Consider the following 17,899-nt stretch of genomic DNA (forward strand, 5'->3'; position numbering starts at 1 on the left):
ACACTCCAAACTCTCAAATTAGCACTTTGGGAGCGTAGCAATGTGTTTACGTTATCGGGTCACATGACAAAGATCGCCTGAAGGCAGCATTGCATTTGTGTTTTCAGTGGGGATGTCAAAATTAATGTAAAGTGTTAATGCGTTTTGACCCCTGGTGTTCCAGATTAAGTGGTGGCCCTGTTACCTGGTGACCAACTTCCTTTAGCGTCCGTTTTCACCTCTAGCAACAACAGATGTTAAAAACCCTGTGACCTGGGTCATAGCCTGAGACCTGGGTTATAGCCCCGCCCCCTCAGTGACGTTAACCTCCCAGCTACTCTAATGTGAGCGCGTGCAGTTTATTGTTTTCCCTATCAGGTCATCTCATTCAGAAAACGCGAGCGGCCTTGTCGTCTGAATTTGTGACCAAACTTGTGTCTTAGTGGTTCACTTGGATCAACTAAAAATAAAGTTTAGCAAAGTGCCAATCTGTATCATTCTAAATGATGTCAAACTCTAATGTCTCAGAGGATTTTAAAAGGTCTACTTGATGTTTTGGCCACAGAATGTCAACATTCATATCAGAACTCAAGTATGTTTACATTATATTACACTTGCAGTGACAGCCTGTTTACACTTCCAAAATCTATGGTGTTTTGTAAGTTTCAACCCACACTGAGTGAGTCAATAAAACTTCATCAAGAGAACTTGCTCCGGCGGGTGTCGATATTTAAATAGGCATTAAATTGTATGAATAATAACATGACATTACATTTGCTAATCTCATTTCATTTCTATTGGAGTGGTTTTAAAATAGAATTTAAACAGTGCGATTAATCACGAGTTAACTCACCAATATTATGTGATTAATCACGATTAAAAATATGAATCGTGTAACAGCCCTAGTTCTTTGTTAAGAAAAGTTTCACTTTTGGAGGGAACCATTACTGGGTGCTGTACATCCACACCTGCACACGGAGAACAGCATGATGTGAAGGTTCAAGCTCCTTCAAACTGTCTTCCTCATGCTGGAGGTCGACTCAGTGTAAGAACTGGGCCTCCACATATGCAGATGATGTTGTGATAAATGTTGAAAAGAGTGAGCTGTACAAACACTATCCGTCCTCCATCGTTAATGTTCGTCTGCAATGCACATCACACATATGATTTACTACGACTGCGGCAGGATAGTATGTGCAATTCACAGTGTTGAAGAAAAGTAGTGTTTTCATTGTTTACATTAAGATAAAGAGCGGAGTGGGAACGACGCACACTTGAAGCTGTTTTCAGAAAGTTTTTCATGTAACTGCTTTGTTTTTGGCCGATCAGCCACATGGTGCAACGCTTTAGGAGCCCGAAAGCTGCTTTTTGTGAGAACAGGTTCCAGAATGGAGACATTTGAAAACTCTGTTTCGGGGTTGATGGGCAAGATACACAATTACTGAAAACGTTGATGTCGCTTTAATAAGGCCAGATGTCAGATTTTTAGATTTTACGTTGTGCCTGCTCCGTTTTTGGTGTATTTCTGTGGCAGAGTCACAGCACCACCTATAGGCCTGGCATATGTACTACATCGTTTTGAGTAGTTTTCACGGTGTCGTGTGGACGCAGATGTTTCCTGCACCGAAGTCGTGCGGACGGGAAACTTTTTATAAACGACGGGGAGGAAAAAGATGGTTTGGGCTCTTGTGGACAGGAAATACATGAGCAGTCAAAATGCAAAAAACGTTTCCCATTTTCACTTCAAAATGTTGAAAACGTCACGTAAACGAAGAAGAGATTCAGTTCTCCAGACGTGAGCCGAATGTGTCTGAATGTGAGTCCCAGGTGAGGGAGCACAAGTGGTGTCTGTGTTTGGTGCTATTTTTATGTAGACAGCAGCCACACACACACACACACACACACACACACACACACACACACACACACACACACACACACACACACACACACACACACTGGGCCATATCTGGGTCGGAGCCTGGGAACCAGACACTTATTAGTGAGTCAACAGTGACGACTCAAATAAAAATATCAGGTTTGATGAGTTTGTTTTCACCTTCTGCCACACCGTTGTATTCTCTCAAACACTGTCAGTTTTTTCATGTGTGTGTGTGTGTGTGTGTGTGTGTGTGTGGGTTTGCGTGTGTGTGTGTGTGTGTGTTGCTGTTCTTCGGGTGGAAACTCCCTTCTCCTGCCCCGCCCCTCCCAGACAAATGACAGCAGCCTGGATGCCAACCTTCCTGTCATCAGTCCTTCCTCTTTTTTTTAACCTTCCATTCCCAGAAGGTTTCCGGCTGCACGTGAGACCGGGAAAGACCGGCACTCTGCCCTTTGCTCATTGCCTCTGGCTGCTTTTCGAGGTCATTCTCTCGAAACATGCCTCTGGTTAACTCTTGCTCCTCCCCGCCCCCCCCATGCAGCCCGGGCAGAACCCACTGACCTACTAACCAGAGCAGAAGCAAACAGCTTCCAGCATGTCTGCTCGCCACAGATCCCTGCAGCTGTGTGGGGCTCGCCGCTCCAATCCCATCAGTCTGCGGTGAGAGTTAGATCAACTGAGAGGGGAAGGTCAGGCGGAGTCACATTGTACCATGTGAATGCTCTTTTCACGGCTTTAAACCGATGCTTCTCTAACAAGTGCAAACGGTAATGGAAGCTGTGACACATTCTGTTTTCTGGGGGGAAATTAAAGCTTCACTGGGCAGTTTGCTGCGTCACTTTCAAATATTGGCCAAAGTGTGTTTTCCCTCTGCAGGTTCAGACAAAGTGAATAAAAACGGTTGTTGTGTTAGTGCAGCTCGTTCGTCTGAACCCTGTCGTTTGTCGTTTCTACACATCAAATGTGTTCAAATAAAAAAAAAAGAAGACCAGCTGAAATTAAATCAACACGGCTCACAGAGAGACCACTTTCATTACACGTTTTTATCTCAACTTAATGAGATGGAAGGTTTTTCTACATCAAAACAGACATTTTCTACTGAGATTTAAATTGTATTAAACAATCTCTTGGTGTCATACTAGATGATAAATCAAGCTGGAAATTACATAAACATTCATCTTTGATGAATTAATTTCATCAAAGATGAAAAGACCTGTTCAACAATCTTTATATGTTTTGCTGTTTGTTCTTCATGCCATACATTCTATGTGGGCTACAAATAAAAGAAAAAGCAGATCCGTCTTTCACTTTACAAAAACGACAAAAACTATAAAAATTATAATCATAAGATCTGAATTTAGAAAAACAAACTTATGTAGGAAATTTTGCAAAGGATGTATTAGGTACAATTGGAACAATTTCTACAATTATCTAAAATTGTGTCATTCATTTAATTTTCGCATTTAATGCAATGATAATGCCTTTTTTTCCACATGCGTAACTACTAATTAAAAATATTTCCTTTTTTTTAATAGTATAAAGTGTCAACAAAAGATGAAGCTCGCACTGCTGCATTTCCAGAAATAAATCGTTCAGCCATTCTTTATATTGTTCTGTGTTTGCTCAGTAAAGTAGTGAAATGTCCAACTTTCATAGAGATTTTAATCATATTATCTTCAAGAACTCTTCCCTGGGTCAGAGGGGAGGACATTTCCATTCTCTGTTTGTAACAAATGGCTGCACTATTAATAAAGTTTGTGTTTTTTGAGTTTGATGCGCTTGTGAGTTAGACTAGTTGCTAAGCGGTGATGCTCCACTGAACCAGAACTTTTCTCTTTCTAGTGTTTGGCCTCTCTGAGAAATACCCTGCTTCTGTGTCTAAAGGGAGTTTTCTGTTGTGGCCTGAGATGATGAGCTGAGTGTTTGTCCAAACCGGATGGAACAGAAAGCAGCCGTCGTTTTGTTCTTGTACTTGCTGAGGTGAGGTGGCCGTTGAAGAACTAAAAGAGGGCGTCGAGTTAAATTTTGCCGGTGGGGACGTAGACGCCACCAACTCTCGTTCTCGTCACCAGACTCCAGCTCACAGTTTGGAACATAGTCGTTGATTTGAAACAGACGCTGTAAAAAGTCACGTGTTTGGACACGAACTTGTGATATTTACTTTGACTCGTCTCCTCCGCTTTGAGTTGAGAGTCAACACACACTGTTATCACGAACCAGGCCCGATGACCAGGGCCTCTGGAAATGAGCATTTTAACTGTCATTTCTCACTGGTAGCGTCACCGTTATGGCCAAAAGCAAACAGGAAGTCTCAGTGGGACTGTTTGGACCTCAGGCGTGGAACTGCTTGTCAGCCTGTTTGGTACATTGATGGTCCACTATCATTTATCTAAAGGAAAAACAATAAGCTCCTAACAAAAGCCTCAAAGCTGCCTGGGCCAGGCTTAATGAAACGAACCTATAAATAATGACAGCCTTTCTTTCAAGCTTAAAAGAATGAAGTAGAAGTATTTTCTAAACACTTCAGTGTGCATGTCTTCAGAAACTCATCCTCGTTTTATCTTTTATACCATTATACCAAAGGTATTTCATTAGCAGAGATGGAGCTGCTTTCACTGCTGCTCCTCCATCAGTGTAGAAGCAGGTTTATGCCGCCAATAACAAATCACAAGTCAACATTTTTCTAAAATGGGTGTTTAGGTCCTCTTAATTATTTTTTTCCCTTAAATTTTCATGTTGTAAATATGTGGCCTGTGCGCCTAAACCAGAGGAGCTTGTTTGGTCGCATATTTTCACACCACTGCCTTTAAAAGTAAAAAAAAACAAACAAAAAAAAAACTCACTTTAAAACTGTTTCCTTCAAAAGAGCAGGACGTCCAAGTCCTGATGATTAGGAAGGAAAACACACTGCGCTGCACACTACTGATCACAAGTTTTAAAACACCCTGATTTTAAAATATTTTTTAACTGATAATGATTCAGTTTAATGGCTCAGTGCACTCTGAAATGAAAATATAGAGCAAATAAACATTTAGAGTTAAAGTAGAAGTCATAGAATCAATTGATAAATCAAAATTCATTGTAAACTTTGGACTCGTTAAAGTAGCCCCCTTTTGGCAGACCTTTCTTTCTCCAATGGAAATCAAATATTGTTCAGAAAGTTCTTCCAGCTCTGATGCAAAAGTTCCCATGAATGTGAGGCACTGCAGTCGGCTGCTTTGCCTTCAAGTGTCCAGTTCATCACCAACCAGCTCAATGGGGCTTAAATCTGGAGTCTGTGCTCCACTCTGGATTTACCACCTTGTTTTCTTTCCTAATGAACCTCTACGATAGTTTAGAGGTGTTGTCCTGTGTTGTCTTATCACACATCTTATCTCTCAGAAACTTGTCTTATCCTTCTGTTGTGGCGTTGCTTCTGCCAGGCCTCGTCCTGTCACAGCTTCAGTTTCTGAAGGTCTTTTGATGGTGAAGGAAACTGGACTCACTGACACCTTGACTCTGTAGGAAAGACCAACACTTTTCATTCTGATAATGGTCTGTCTCTCTTCCGAATTGCCTTTTCCGGCCATTTTTATTACAGGGCCTGACTTTCTGCAGGACAATACTGGTCAACTGATGCTCACGAGGGTCTGGTACCACAGAGGGGGTTGTTACTGCTGCACAATGGGTTTAAATTGTTAACCCATTTATTGTTCACTGGAAAACGCCTTTAAAAAAAAGAAAGAAATGTACATCATTTTTCAGCTTTGATGAACTTTATCTTTCTAAACACTTCACCTTTATTCAATTTCAAGCTATTCATTGTGTTCAAGTTCGTCTGTTAGAAAACGGTATATTCCACTTGATTTAGATCTCTCTCTATGTGGCTGTAGAATCAATGATCAATAGTCTAGCAGAAGCTTTAATTTTAAGTTATCTCCATCAGAACATCTTTCCTTGTTTTAAACTCACTTTATTCAAGTTATTGGAGCTTGAACTGGTCTCACCTAACATGGGAAGAGGAGCAGGACAGGCCACCAGTCCTTCACAAACACATGAGACAAACAGTCCCACACTTTCAGATCCACCGTTTAACCTCGGCATGGAGTACTGAAGGAACTTGGAAGAACTTGCACACGGGGAACATGTAAAGTCAGCGGCCCGGATTTTAGCCATCGTATCACCAGGCTGTCCCACATCATACGTATCTCCATGACTGACAGTTATTAGTACTTACTGTAATCTTAAAACTCCCATCTGGAAGCTTTCTTGGACAAAGTGCTTGTTTGATTGTGGATCTATGTGTACTCTGACAGGTATCACATCTAATCTCTACCTAATTCCTTTATTCTTTTGGATTACAAAGGTGTCAAATAGATCTATGGCCTGGAATAGCTTGTTAAGACACTAGCCCCTTATCAGGCACATGACAATATGGTTACCACAGTATTTCTTCAGTTTTTATTTTAAGTAAATAATTGTGAACCCTGGCAGTTGTTGAAAACACGGTTAAATTGCGCTAAACATGGGGATGGGCCGCTATGCTCCTTCACATTTTGTAAGCTGGACTTGCTTTCAGTTGCTGCGTTTAATGTGAAAATGGAAAATAATTAATAAAGGTCACATATTATGCAAAAAGCACTTTCTAAGGATTTCCTCACAGGAATATGTGTCCCCATAGCCTGTGCATGAGACCCTAGAAGTGAAAAATGTCAGTCATCTCCCTCATTTGCTCCACTTTTTAGCAAATGTGTGTTCATACAGGCCATTCAGAGATTTTATAATCCTCTGATAGTGGAGCTTTACTGATATACTGAACAAATTCAGTACAATATGAAAAACCACAGCAGTTAATCCGTCAGTTAGCCGGAGCTAGCGTTAGCTACTTGGTAGTCACTAACAACACACCAACAGTTGTGAAACGTCCTGCTGCCGCCGCAGAGGCTGAGCGTCTTCAGGGACTTCTCCTTCTGGGTCAGATTCTGCTTCAAACTGGTTGAACGACAGCGGACATGCAAGTCAGAAAGATAAATCTACCGTAAACATTAGCACTTTGTACTGGTGCTTTGGATTAAATGGTTGCCCTGTTAAATGGTGACAACTTCCTTTAATGTCCATCTTAGCTGCTGCATGTGGTAAATAGTAAATGGATTTCACTTATATAGCGCTTTTCAACTTTTCATTTAATGGATGACTGTTCATTATACAAATAAGACTCAAAAAAGGTATGACACTTCTAGAGTTCATTGTAAATGCTGTTTAACGGCGTTCGTCAGGACAGCTATGGGTTTCCGTCAGGTTGTTAACGTCTGCTATTAGCAGGAACAAGGGACACTACTGGGTCACCAGTTAACAGGGAAACAACTGCAGCCGCGGTCCCACCCTGCAGAACGTGCCTTAGTGGGGCGGGGTGGGAGGGTACTCAGGCGACCGCACCGAGTAAAGCCTTGACCCTGCTTTCTCCGTGACACAGCTTACAATTTCTCATTGTGAACAGCAGCGTCCAGCTCCTGCTGAACTCCTCCTCTCCTGTTACTGAGAGGAGCGACTGCACCTCGTTGGAAGACAGCGGTGCTGTTTGAGGGTTTACCGCAGATGAAATATTTGAATATTGCAGGTAGGTCGAGAGGGACGATCGTCACGACCAATCAGCAGACAGCAGAAGACCCGTTCTGTGGTGAAACGTAACCGGTGGTTATGGTTTTTTCCATACCACCCACAACTTTTGACAGTGGGACCGCATGAAAACCCGTCCCGCCCCATTCCATCCCGGCACAAACTGTGCGGTGGGACAACGGCTTAAATCTGAAAGACCAAACAGTTTCTCCCAGAGACGGGCCTGGAGTACGCGTGGACAGAAGCAGACACAGAAACAGCCTGTTCTCAGTAGAGCTCAGCAGAGGGACTTTTAGACTGGAGGAAGTTCAGGACCGAGGCTGGATTTGGAGAAATTCACTTTGAATACGATGTTGTTGGACAAATGACACTGATGTGAAATTGAGGAAAATCTGTGTAATATGGAACAATGAAAAGAAATCGCTTTAGCACAGAAAAAAAAAAAAGTAAAAGTGTTCTTTTATTATTTCCAGTGTTTGTAGGAAGTCATATTCAGATTATTTCATGTCAATGATAATGCATTACATAATTGGTCAGTGGCACTCAGGTGTTTGTACCAAATTTGTACCGGAAAACACAAGAAATATGTCCAATTCATGGATTTATAAAATGCTTAAAATGGTCATTTGAGTGTTAGCTCTAAAGTTCAGTGCTTTTCAGCACATTAAATTCATATTAATTGTACATAATGGTGTTTATTTGCACCTTGAACACTTAAGCCACCCGTGTCTTGATGAAGGACTGAAGTCTGAATGTTTTGGTAGCAGAGGCGGCCGCTGCTCCTCCTGTTAACGGTTCCTCACACTCGATGCACGTGAAGCCCAGGTCACAGCATCTGGTCATTCTTGCAGCATGAGGAAGCTTTAATTTTTCCAAACGATCTTCCAGCGTACACAGAAAAATGTACTTTCAGCAGATCAAACATTCATGAAATGCGGGGAATTTAAGAAATACCTGCAATAGTTGCACCTTTGTGTTTTCTGTGGATGGTTTTGTTCCGCCTCAGATTTTTCTCCGGGGGAATTTCTTGATGCAGTTTGATATCTACACTGGAGCCAGGATGCAGGGTGATGGACAGGCGGCCTGCTTGGGCATGCCGGCGTGTAATGGGAGCGGTAACGTGAGACGCCGGCCCCGTGAGTCCCTGCATTTGTGGAACGTGTTTGTGCGAGCACCGAGTGACGGCGCTCATCATTCTGCTGCGAGAGAAAGGAGCTGGATGTGCAGTAACTTCACACGGCCTCGCCCTCTTTTGGTGGCCACTATAAAAAGATGGAGAGAATCGGGAGTCTGGCTAATTGTGTGTTTGGTACTCTCCCAGTGGGATCCAGTATTGACTGTGTGTGTATGGATCACACAGTATTTGGCCAAATGAGAAGGCGGCTCACACGGGCAGTAATACCATAAATCCGGCCGCCTCCTCCGTGTCTCAGGGAGAAGGTGTGAGTTACCGCCACCGGTGGGTCGGATGAGACGCTCACAAGGATCGGAGGTAGATTTTCCACATGGGGGAGAGGTAGTGGAAGTACTTTTCCCAGCTTAACTGTTCATGGTCGCATCCTATCAACTCCTGCAGGTTTTTTTGCGTTTTCATCTTCAGCGAGGAGTTGGGGTGGAAGTCCGCTCCCCGCTGCTGCCTCCGGAGAGCGAGCGACCCCCCCCCCCCCCCACGTCTGCGTGCTGCTTTGACCTCGGACTGTGGCACTGAAACTGCGCGTCCCTTTTGTATACATGTGTTTCGGAGAGTGCGTACCACAGGGAGGCTGTGTGGTGCGCCCCGCCCTGCCGACTCCTTTAAATAAGCACCGCTGTGTGTTTTTGGAGTGGAAGGAACTCACGCTGCTCTGAAAACAGGCTGCAGGAAGTGGGAGGAAAAGATAGGATGGAGACAACTGCATTGTTTTTATTAAGTGTTCAACTGTTTTGTATATAAATTCTAAAGAATATTATTGATGTCACAGTAGTCAAGTGTCGCTCCAACAGCCCTCTTCCATTCCTTAATGACAGGATATCCTCAACCACACCTTCTCCATATTCATATTCTTCTGCTTTTATTTGCCAGCTGTCACTGATTCCATTTCCACCAAATTTATCTCTTACTAGACTGCATTGTTTATTATCTCAGGATAATCTACTGAAGAGCAAAATATGGACGCGATCTTAAGTTTCTTAGAAGGTACCATCAGTCTGTTTTTGATACTGTTCATTTTTAGAAAATCAAACCAACCTACACTCAGTTTATCTTTGTTTATCCTTGTTTATCTTTTTAAATTGGCCTGTGAATTTGATCTGGAGTGAGTCTGACCAGTAAAAAAAGTAAATATTGTGTAATGAAACACAACTCAGAATGTCTCCCCTTAGATTTACAGAATGAATTTTTTTTTACAAAAACTGGAAACCTTAAAATTTGTTAAGAACAGGAGACCAACAAGATTTGGACTGTTTTTCTTTACAATGCCTCCTGCTGCAAAACACAGTCCAAATGCCATGACTATTTTAATTTGCTGCAGCTAATAATGCAATAAACGACTTGCCTCTTGCCTCGTTCAGGCTGATCAAATATGCAAACAGAACTGAAATCCTCAGTGTTTTTTCCTTCAGGCTGGTGTTTTTTTACCCCTCAAGACACTTTCTGCAGCCTTCAGCGTGCATGTTTTTAAAAAAAATCACCTCTATGTCGAGCTGATGCCACTACTACTGCTTTTGAAACTGACAACGTTCATGTTTAAAGTCCTGCTCCTTTCTGTTTGCTTTCACTCACTGCTAAGTCTCTCACTATATTCAGATTTTTAGAATTATAGTAAATTCTTTTGGTTCTTGCTCCGGTTTCTGATGACCTCGCTTCAGTGCTGTGCTTTTGTTGTGTCCACATGGGGTCGGTGACACTGTTTTGCAACGGACTGCTCCCTATGTTCACCATAATATTTTATAATAGTTTCCTTACTAATTAATGCAGAACTTCAGGGAACTGTTAGCGAGGCCCTTTGCTGTTATTTCTGTCGTTAGAAGAGAGCATATCTTCATTCTTATCACTTTATAAAGTGCAGACAGTCTGACTCTCCAGAGGGGAGAACAGAATTCTGCTCTTTTCCTGCTTTGTACCATCTACTAAGTGAAGTCAGTACGTGACAGGATCTCGTAGCGTAACTTAACATATTTGAACGCCTTTGTTCTGCAGAAGTGAATGTATCCTCACGTCTGCAGTTTCATCCATCTTCTTCCATTCAGCCACATCTCTGTACCCTGAGGAAACTTATTTCAGCTGCTTGAATCCGTGATCTTATTCTTCTGGTCATGACTGAAAGTTCTCCGCTACAGGTGAGGGTGGGCATGTACACCAACTTTGAAACAGAGCGCTTTGCTTGTTTTCTTTGTTGTTTTAACTTTATGATATATTTTCTTTTTGACTAACGATTTAGTGATGACCATGTTTTACCTTATTGACTTGTCTCGGCTGCGTCTTCAGTCTTCCTCAGAGCGTCGTATGACGTGTGATACTGTGTCGTCGTCATCATGTGACCAGCCTGACAGGTTCTGACAGATCAGTCGCTCCTGCCGTCCGATGGCCCCTGGGGGAGCCGTTAGTTGTGCCACAGTATTGACACATGGTTGTGTTTTACAGAGAAGCTCTTACATGCAACTTGAATGATGCAGGAACTTGTTGAAGTTGGTCTGTGAGACACGGCCACCACTGATCTTCATTACCTCTGATAGTTACTTCATGTGAATCATCCAACTTTGTTTTAATCACCGGATCCACCAGCAATGACCTCCTCCGCTGACAGTCCACTCAATTATTAGTCAGTATTGGAGAAGGAATGGCTGTTAGTTTTTTTAATAAGACGAAGTTGCCTTCAATCATCTTCTGTTGGTCTCTGAGGGCAACTTTACTACAGAAGAAGATGACAGCAGGACTCTTGTGTGAAGTGAATCTCGTGCACCTCGTAAAATGGCCATTCCCAGCTGGTGGTTCAGCCATGAGACATAAAGGTTCTTAAATCAGCTGAAAACTTTTTACATTTAACAGGCCACACTTTTGATTCACTGCAGTTTGGCATTGTTAATGGACATAAAGCCGATGTGTCCAATGATTCTGTCATGGTTTTTATGAATAATCTTTATGTATTCACACATTTTGTCTTTGACTTTCAATTCAATTCAATTCAATTCAATTCAATTCAATTCAACTTTATTTATATAGCACCAAACACAACACAGTCTCTGCGGCCTTGCAAGGCGCTGTCACTCCAGTTAGGGACTCAGACTCTGGTTCGGGTAAGGGGTAGGGATACAGACCTCAGATGTATTCACTGCTTTACACAGACTTCTAATTTGAAATAGTGACAGGAAGTAATAGTATTATTCAACTGAGGATGTGAACCCCAGTGAGTCTGAGACAGTGACATGCTTGTTACACTACAACGTTTTCAAGTGATCTGGATTCACACGACATTGAGTGCCACTGAAAATGCACTTCTTGAAAACAGCTTCCTCAGTGCTTCATTTTCTAAATGAACTGCGTAAAGAAGGACAAGACAACTTTCCCTTTGAGGGAGACTCAGGTCCTGTTCACACGAGCCAAAAGAATCTTTTTTCTTCCCGTCGTTCTTAAAACGTTTCCCATCCACACTGGAAACATCTGTGTCCACGCAACAGCATGAAAACTTCTGAAAGTGATGTACTACATATGCCAGGCCTACAGGTGGCGCTGTAACGCCGCCACAGAAACGCAAACTGAGAGATCGACATATCTAACAACTGGCTTTATTAAACCAAATATCATGGGCAGCTTCTGCAGCTCGATCTGGAGCATAAAGTCCGCCATTGTTGTTGTTGTCAGGCGATGTTGCGGAGAGGGTCCCGGGGTTCTGGGTCCAGAGGTGGGGCAATGACATCATTGTTTTCAGCTAATGTGTGTTTTTCCCGTCCACGCTTCAACAATGAGGCGCCATTTTTAAGTTTCTCCACTCTGGAACCCGTTTTCAAAACAAGTCAGTTTTCCGGCGCCGTGTGGATGATCGGTCAGAAACGATGCGGTTACATGAAACGGCGTTGTCATGTGGACGGGGCCTCGGTGGGGAAGTGGTTTGCGTATTGTCTGGGAGATCATTATGTACCAGGTTTGGATTTTGCTGTGGGATCTGTCGTCGGGCGAAACACTTTTCCAGCTTTTTCTCAGGATACAAATATTGTTTTGTGTATTCTGAAATGTGCTTCACTCTCCAGAGACAAAGTAGGTTTGGAAACCAAATCAGAGATGTGTTGTTTTTGCGTTTGTTTATCAAATGCAGTTTTTCTTTTACTTCATTCTGCTGCCAGAAAGTGTCCAAGTACTCCATCACCAGCTCACATGTCGCGGTCACTGCGCACCCCGCTATGTGTTTGATGCAGCAGTTCTCCATGTGACGCCACATTGGACGGACTGTTTGAATGAATCACCGTTTCCATGTTGTGCCTCAGCGCTCAGGCGCGGGCAGTGGAAGGCATTCCAACAAAGGCCGGGTGACGAGAAAGTGCCGGGAAGGTGCCACGTGACTGCGAGGTAAAGCTCTGGCTTCCTGCTCTTCCGGCTGCCTTCCTGCTCCTCCACAGAAGGGGGGGGGGGTGGATGTAGGTGGGTGGAGTCTTTGTCTGTGGGAGGAGAGGGAGGGGAGGATAATAGCTTGAGACTCTCCAGGTTTACCGTTGTTCTGGAAGCACACCGGCGAGCTGGTGCACAGCTGAAGGGAAGCCACAGAGACGCGTACAGCCACCTGCCTCTGACAGAACTCAAACACTGAAACTGAAGTTCGCCACACAGCAACTTTAGGATCTTGTTTGTCCTGTAAGTAAACTTCACATTCCCTCATTGTTTGAGCAGCCCACAGTGCTGGCGGTGTTGACACAAGGTTGTACTGGAAACCCCTGTTGCTGCCGAAGGTATCGACGGAACATTTTACATTGGAGTGTGATGACTGAGTATAACTTCTATTCCGTTAAGTCATCGAAAAACCTCAAGATAGTCTGGTTTGCATCCTCAGAGAGAAACAAAACTCTCTGTTATGATAAAGGGAACTATTGTCTTCTTCTGCCTCTCTTTCTGCGCTCCCTTGTGCTTGAGGACAGAATGCCAAATCTAAAAATACTTGTCTTGATTCTAACATTTGGCAGCTCCGCTCCAGAACTATTTTCATTCTCGCTGCTGCAGGAGGGTGAAAGTCTGCAGCATGCTGACACAGTTGATGTCCTCGTCCTGCACAACTTGGGTGTTGACATTTTAATTCAAGCCGCAAAGGAAAGTATTCCGGAACAGCCGGCGCCCGCTTTGGTTCACCATATTTGATTTCTTGGAGAGAAGTCGCCTCTGGCTGTTGTCTGAGCTGTTAGCACCTGTGTCAGTGGAGGGCAGACAAAGGGTTAACACAAACGGTCGCCTGTGTGTGTGTGTGTGTGTGTGCGTGCGTGCGTGCGTGCGTGCGTGCGTGCGTGCGTGCGTGCGTGCGTGCGTGCGTGCGTGCGTGCGTGCGTGTGTGAGACTCAGGGCAGCAGTATGTGATTGCATCCATGCCTGTGAGTCTCTGGAATGTGTTCATCACCCTGTTATAAGAGGAGGGGGATATTTTCTCTCTCCCTTCATTTTTTTTTTGTGCCTTCAGGCTCGACCGTTGCAGCGCGAAGCGTCAGCGCGCGTGTGACTGTTGAGGTGTGTGTCCTGTTTAATATGCAGTTGTACATGCATTAACATTCATATGCAAATGTGTGTCTTTTGCACCCGTGTGTGTGTGTGTGTGTGTGTGTGTGTGTGTGTGTGTGTGTGTGTGTGTGTGTGTGTGTGTGTGTGTGTGTGTGTGTGTGTGTGTGTGTGTGTGTGTGTGTGTTGTAATTATTATTATTTTCTAACAAATTGGCTTGAACAGTGAGGCTGGAGCTGAGAGTTGTCGTCTCCAAACCCTGATTCAGTAGATATACTCACATATACAAACACACGTTTTGGTGATTCTCAGCCTTGTTCACACAAAGTAATAATGACTTACATTTATTTTCAGCAGACTCTCAACTCAGCCACTACTTCTCTCTGCACCAATGATTCACAACCTTTTACTTGATTAACACAAGTTTTACCTTTCTAAATGTCGGCGACCCTCCACCCCCACTGCACCCCGTACGGTAACACACTATATGTTAAATCCACTTCTTATATTTAGTAACGATGCGTTCCTTTCCTCTGAGGATAAACTCTTTGGGTTTCTACGTCTCTGGGTGTTTCTTGGTTTCAAACTTTCCTTCTTCAGTTCTTCACCACAAAAGAAGAATTCAGCTCTACTTTGTCCATTAGTTCAATAACGCCATATGATATGGAACCCTCTTAGTACTCTGATTCAACTTCTTCTTTAAGGCTTCCACACACTGTGTGATTTTCGAACGGAATGAAAGATTAAAGATTGGATCGTGGGAGAATCATTTGTAAAATCTGTGGTCGTGGCTTTAATCTAAACGTGGCGCCATGTGCCAGATTCCTCAGACGGCCGAGGTGGTGCTCGTAAGCCTGCGATCGATATCGGACAGTGTCAGATATATTGGGCGATGGTCGCTGCTGCTGCGACCTGCAGCCTGTTTGTTTTGTTTACATGGTTTGTTTTGTTGGAAAATGAAAGACCACAACAGTAGATGCTAATAGATGCTAACAAGACTTACTTCAAGCTCCCGTTGCAACATCCCCTCCAGGTTGTCTCCTCTCTCTCTCTCTCTCTCTCTCTCTCTCTCTCTCTCTCTCTCTCTCTCTCTCTCCGACCCACGACCACGTCCTGATTCTCTTCTTTCTCTTTTTATTATTATTTCTTTACAAACACAAAAATGCCACAACGCCGAGGCTCCGTTCATGTTTCGGTTTAGGACGTGTTATTGTTATTGTATTACGCAACCAGTTGACGTCAGCTGATGCACAACCTCGCCGGCTGCGGGTCAGTGTGTGTGTGTGTGTGTGTGTGTGTGTGTGTGTGTGTGTGTGTGTGTGTGTGTGTGTGTGTGTGTGTGTGTGTGTGTGTGTGTGTGTGTGTGTGTGTGTGTGTTGGTACAGTCTGCACTCAGCAAACTTCATGTCCCAGCTTACTTTATGTTGTATTCTTTATTATGTATTTGGAACAACTTGGACGATAACTTAAAAAAAATCGGAAACGTTTAAAACATTTTAAAGTCGGTTAAAACTCACCACTTATGAAAGATTTCGATCTCAGGAAGGACGAAATTAAAAGCAACTGTGTCCCCTTAGTGTTTGGCTTCTCAGGAATGGCAAAGAAAATGCCAGTTTTTGTTGTTGTTTTTGTTTGTGTTACTTCAATTACAGAAGTTTTATGTATTTTATGTACATTATGTACAGGGTTAGGCAAAATCAGTTCAACGTCAGCCTAAACCCCTCAGTCTCCCTGGTTGTTTCTTTTTCTTTGTTGTTGCATTGTGTATTTGGTTGACCGAATGAACTATTACTACTAAAACTAGTACTACTATGTCGTACAGTGTGGCGGGCTGTGGCGAATAAGATCGTTAAAATGGCGGTGTGTGGACGGCTTTAGCCTGACTGTTCAACATGCCCATGTCCTCACAATACTTTGAAACTTCTAAACTGTAACTCCTTAAAAAGATATATTTTTAAATAGATTATACACTTTTGACATAAAGACTTACCATCTGTAGTTTTGTAACATAATCGAATGAAATGCTGAGTCACCTAATTTAACACATAAAAAAAATGTTCTACCCCTTAAAATGAAGAGAACTTCACGACTCAGCATGAATCTTTGGCGCCGCCCCTCGTCGCAGTTGGACTCCCCTGGTGGGGAATCACTGCTTTACCTATCCTGACATGGAGCATCTCCTCGGCTAAAATTATTTACGTGTATCTACAAACATGTCAGATTTACTCAAACGCTGCTCAAACAGCGTACAAACCTCTAAACTGGCCCTAATTAGCTCTGCACAATATATTGCACATTTACTGTTATCCTGATATCGACATGCACAATTTATATATTGTGAAAACGAATGTCTGAACTAGGGATGTCCCGATCACACTTTTTTGCCCCCGATACCGATCCGATTTTTCAGAATTGAGTATCGGTCGATACCGATCCGATACTCACTTTGCTATTGCAAATATACTCAATAGTCTATTATTGGAGCAACTAAGATGTCTGAAGCTAAAAGCACTATTGGCAGAAGCTTTGTTTAGCTAGAAATTATTGTAAAACTCACTTATTGAATCAGAATTCTTCTCTTTCTCTTTAGTTGTTGTTGTAAACTGACAGTACATCCACATGACGAAAAAACGATCTTTGTTCTCCCTGGCCTTCTCCCAACAAAGCGTCCACACCTCACTATGAACACGACTCAACACGAGGCTTCAGGGCATGTAGTACACATGCCAGGCCTTTAGGGGCGCTGTGACTCACCAAACACAATAAAAAAGCAGAAGAAGACAGACCACATAGAAATTTTGAAGTAGACTTCTGTACATAAACACATAAACCACTATATATAACTCTAGTTTTATAGGTCTATGGCCCCGCTCCACCTGCTTCTAGCTTCTGCAGCTCGGGACATCCCTAGTCTGAACTGTGATATATTTGGTTTCTGTGCACTGCAGTACTCTGGAAATTAAAAAGGACAGAATTTTCGGTATGAAAAAGATTTGTGTGATTTATTGCACTTCACTGACAAAAGAGGAGAAGTGACTGGTGGTGGTGTAAATGACCTAGAGGAAGAACATTGTTTAATGTGGGGGGGGGGGGGGGGGGGGGGGGGGGGGGGGGCAAAGCAAAGCAGACAATCAATATCATCATTGTGTTTACCTGACATCATTGCAGCTCCGGTCCTGATGACTGTCCTTATGGGAACCTTCAGTTTTGTTTTGTACTTTCTTGCAAACCGCAGAAAAATCGGCGAGACTGAAACCGTTGACCTCAGAAGGCTGGCTGGAACATTTGGATGGCGGGTATCGGCTCGGTTGTTAGTGTGGGTCGTCTTCCAGTGCCAAGGAGGAAGTTTTCACTCCCTCGTCTTTCTCTGTGTTAAAGTTCCCCCGGGGGGGGGGGGGGGGACCCTGAGAGCCAGCGGGTGTGTTGGCACCTTGTGTGGCAGCGCCGCAGCTGGTGTGTTTACTGCCAGTGAGTCGGAGGATTTCATCAATTCCAACAGTCACTTAACCTGACGTTACAGTCAAATATACAAACTTTATACACACATAATTCCCATACGAGACACAGCCGACCTCGGCCGGCTGAAATGAGTCGCAAAGGATCAAAATCATTGATATCAACATGATAAGATCCAGTTTTGTGTTACCTGCAAATATTATCAAGAAAGCTGCCATTGGTTTGAATCTACATACACGTTCTCTGTTTACCTTGTTCTCTACACATGTCTTCTTTTTTCCCTCTTTTCTTTAAACTAATGTGGCCAAATGACAGA

General features: G+C 43.3%; 1 protein-coding gene across 3 annotated transcripts in view; it reads left to right on the top strand.

Annotated features, from left to right (window-relative positions):
* Window positions 1-17,899, top strand: part of LOC308113532 (protein FAM110A) — a 45,753-nt gene that overhangs the window by 10,314 nt on the left and 17,540 nt on the right. The window contains exon 1 of one of the 3 annotated variants that reach the window (XM_080469903.1): window positions 13,122-13,280. The exons of the other annotated variants lie outside the window; for them this stretch is intronic. The gene's annotated coding sequence lies outside the window, so the exon portion shown is untranslated. Of the gene's footprint in view, window positions 1-13,121; window positions 13,281-17,899 lie in introns of those variants that run through there. 3 annotated transcript variants of the gene reach the window in all.

Source organism: Lipophrys pholis, assembly GCF_963383615.2.
Source record: "Lipophrys pholis genome assembly, chromosome: 8".
NCBI lineage: Eukaryota > Metazoa > Chordata > Actinopteri > Blenniiformes > Blenniidae > Lipophrys > Lipophrys pholis.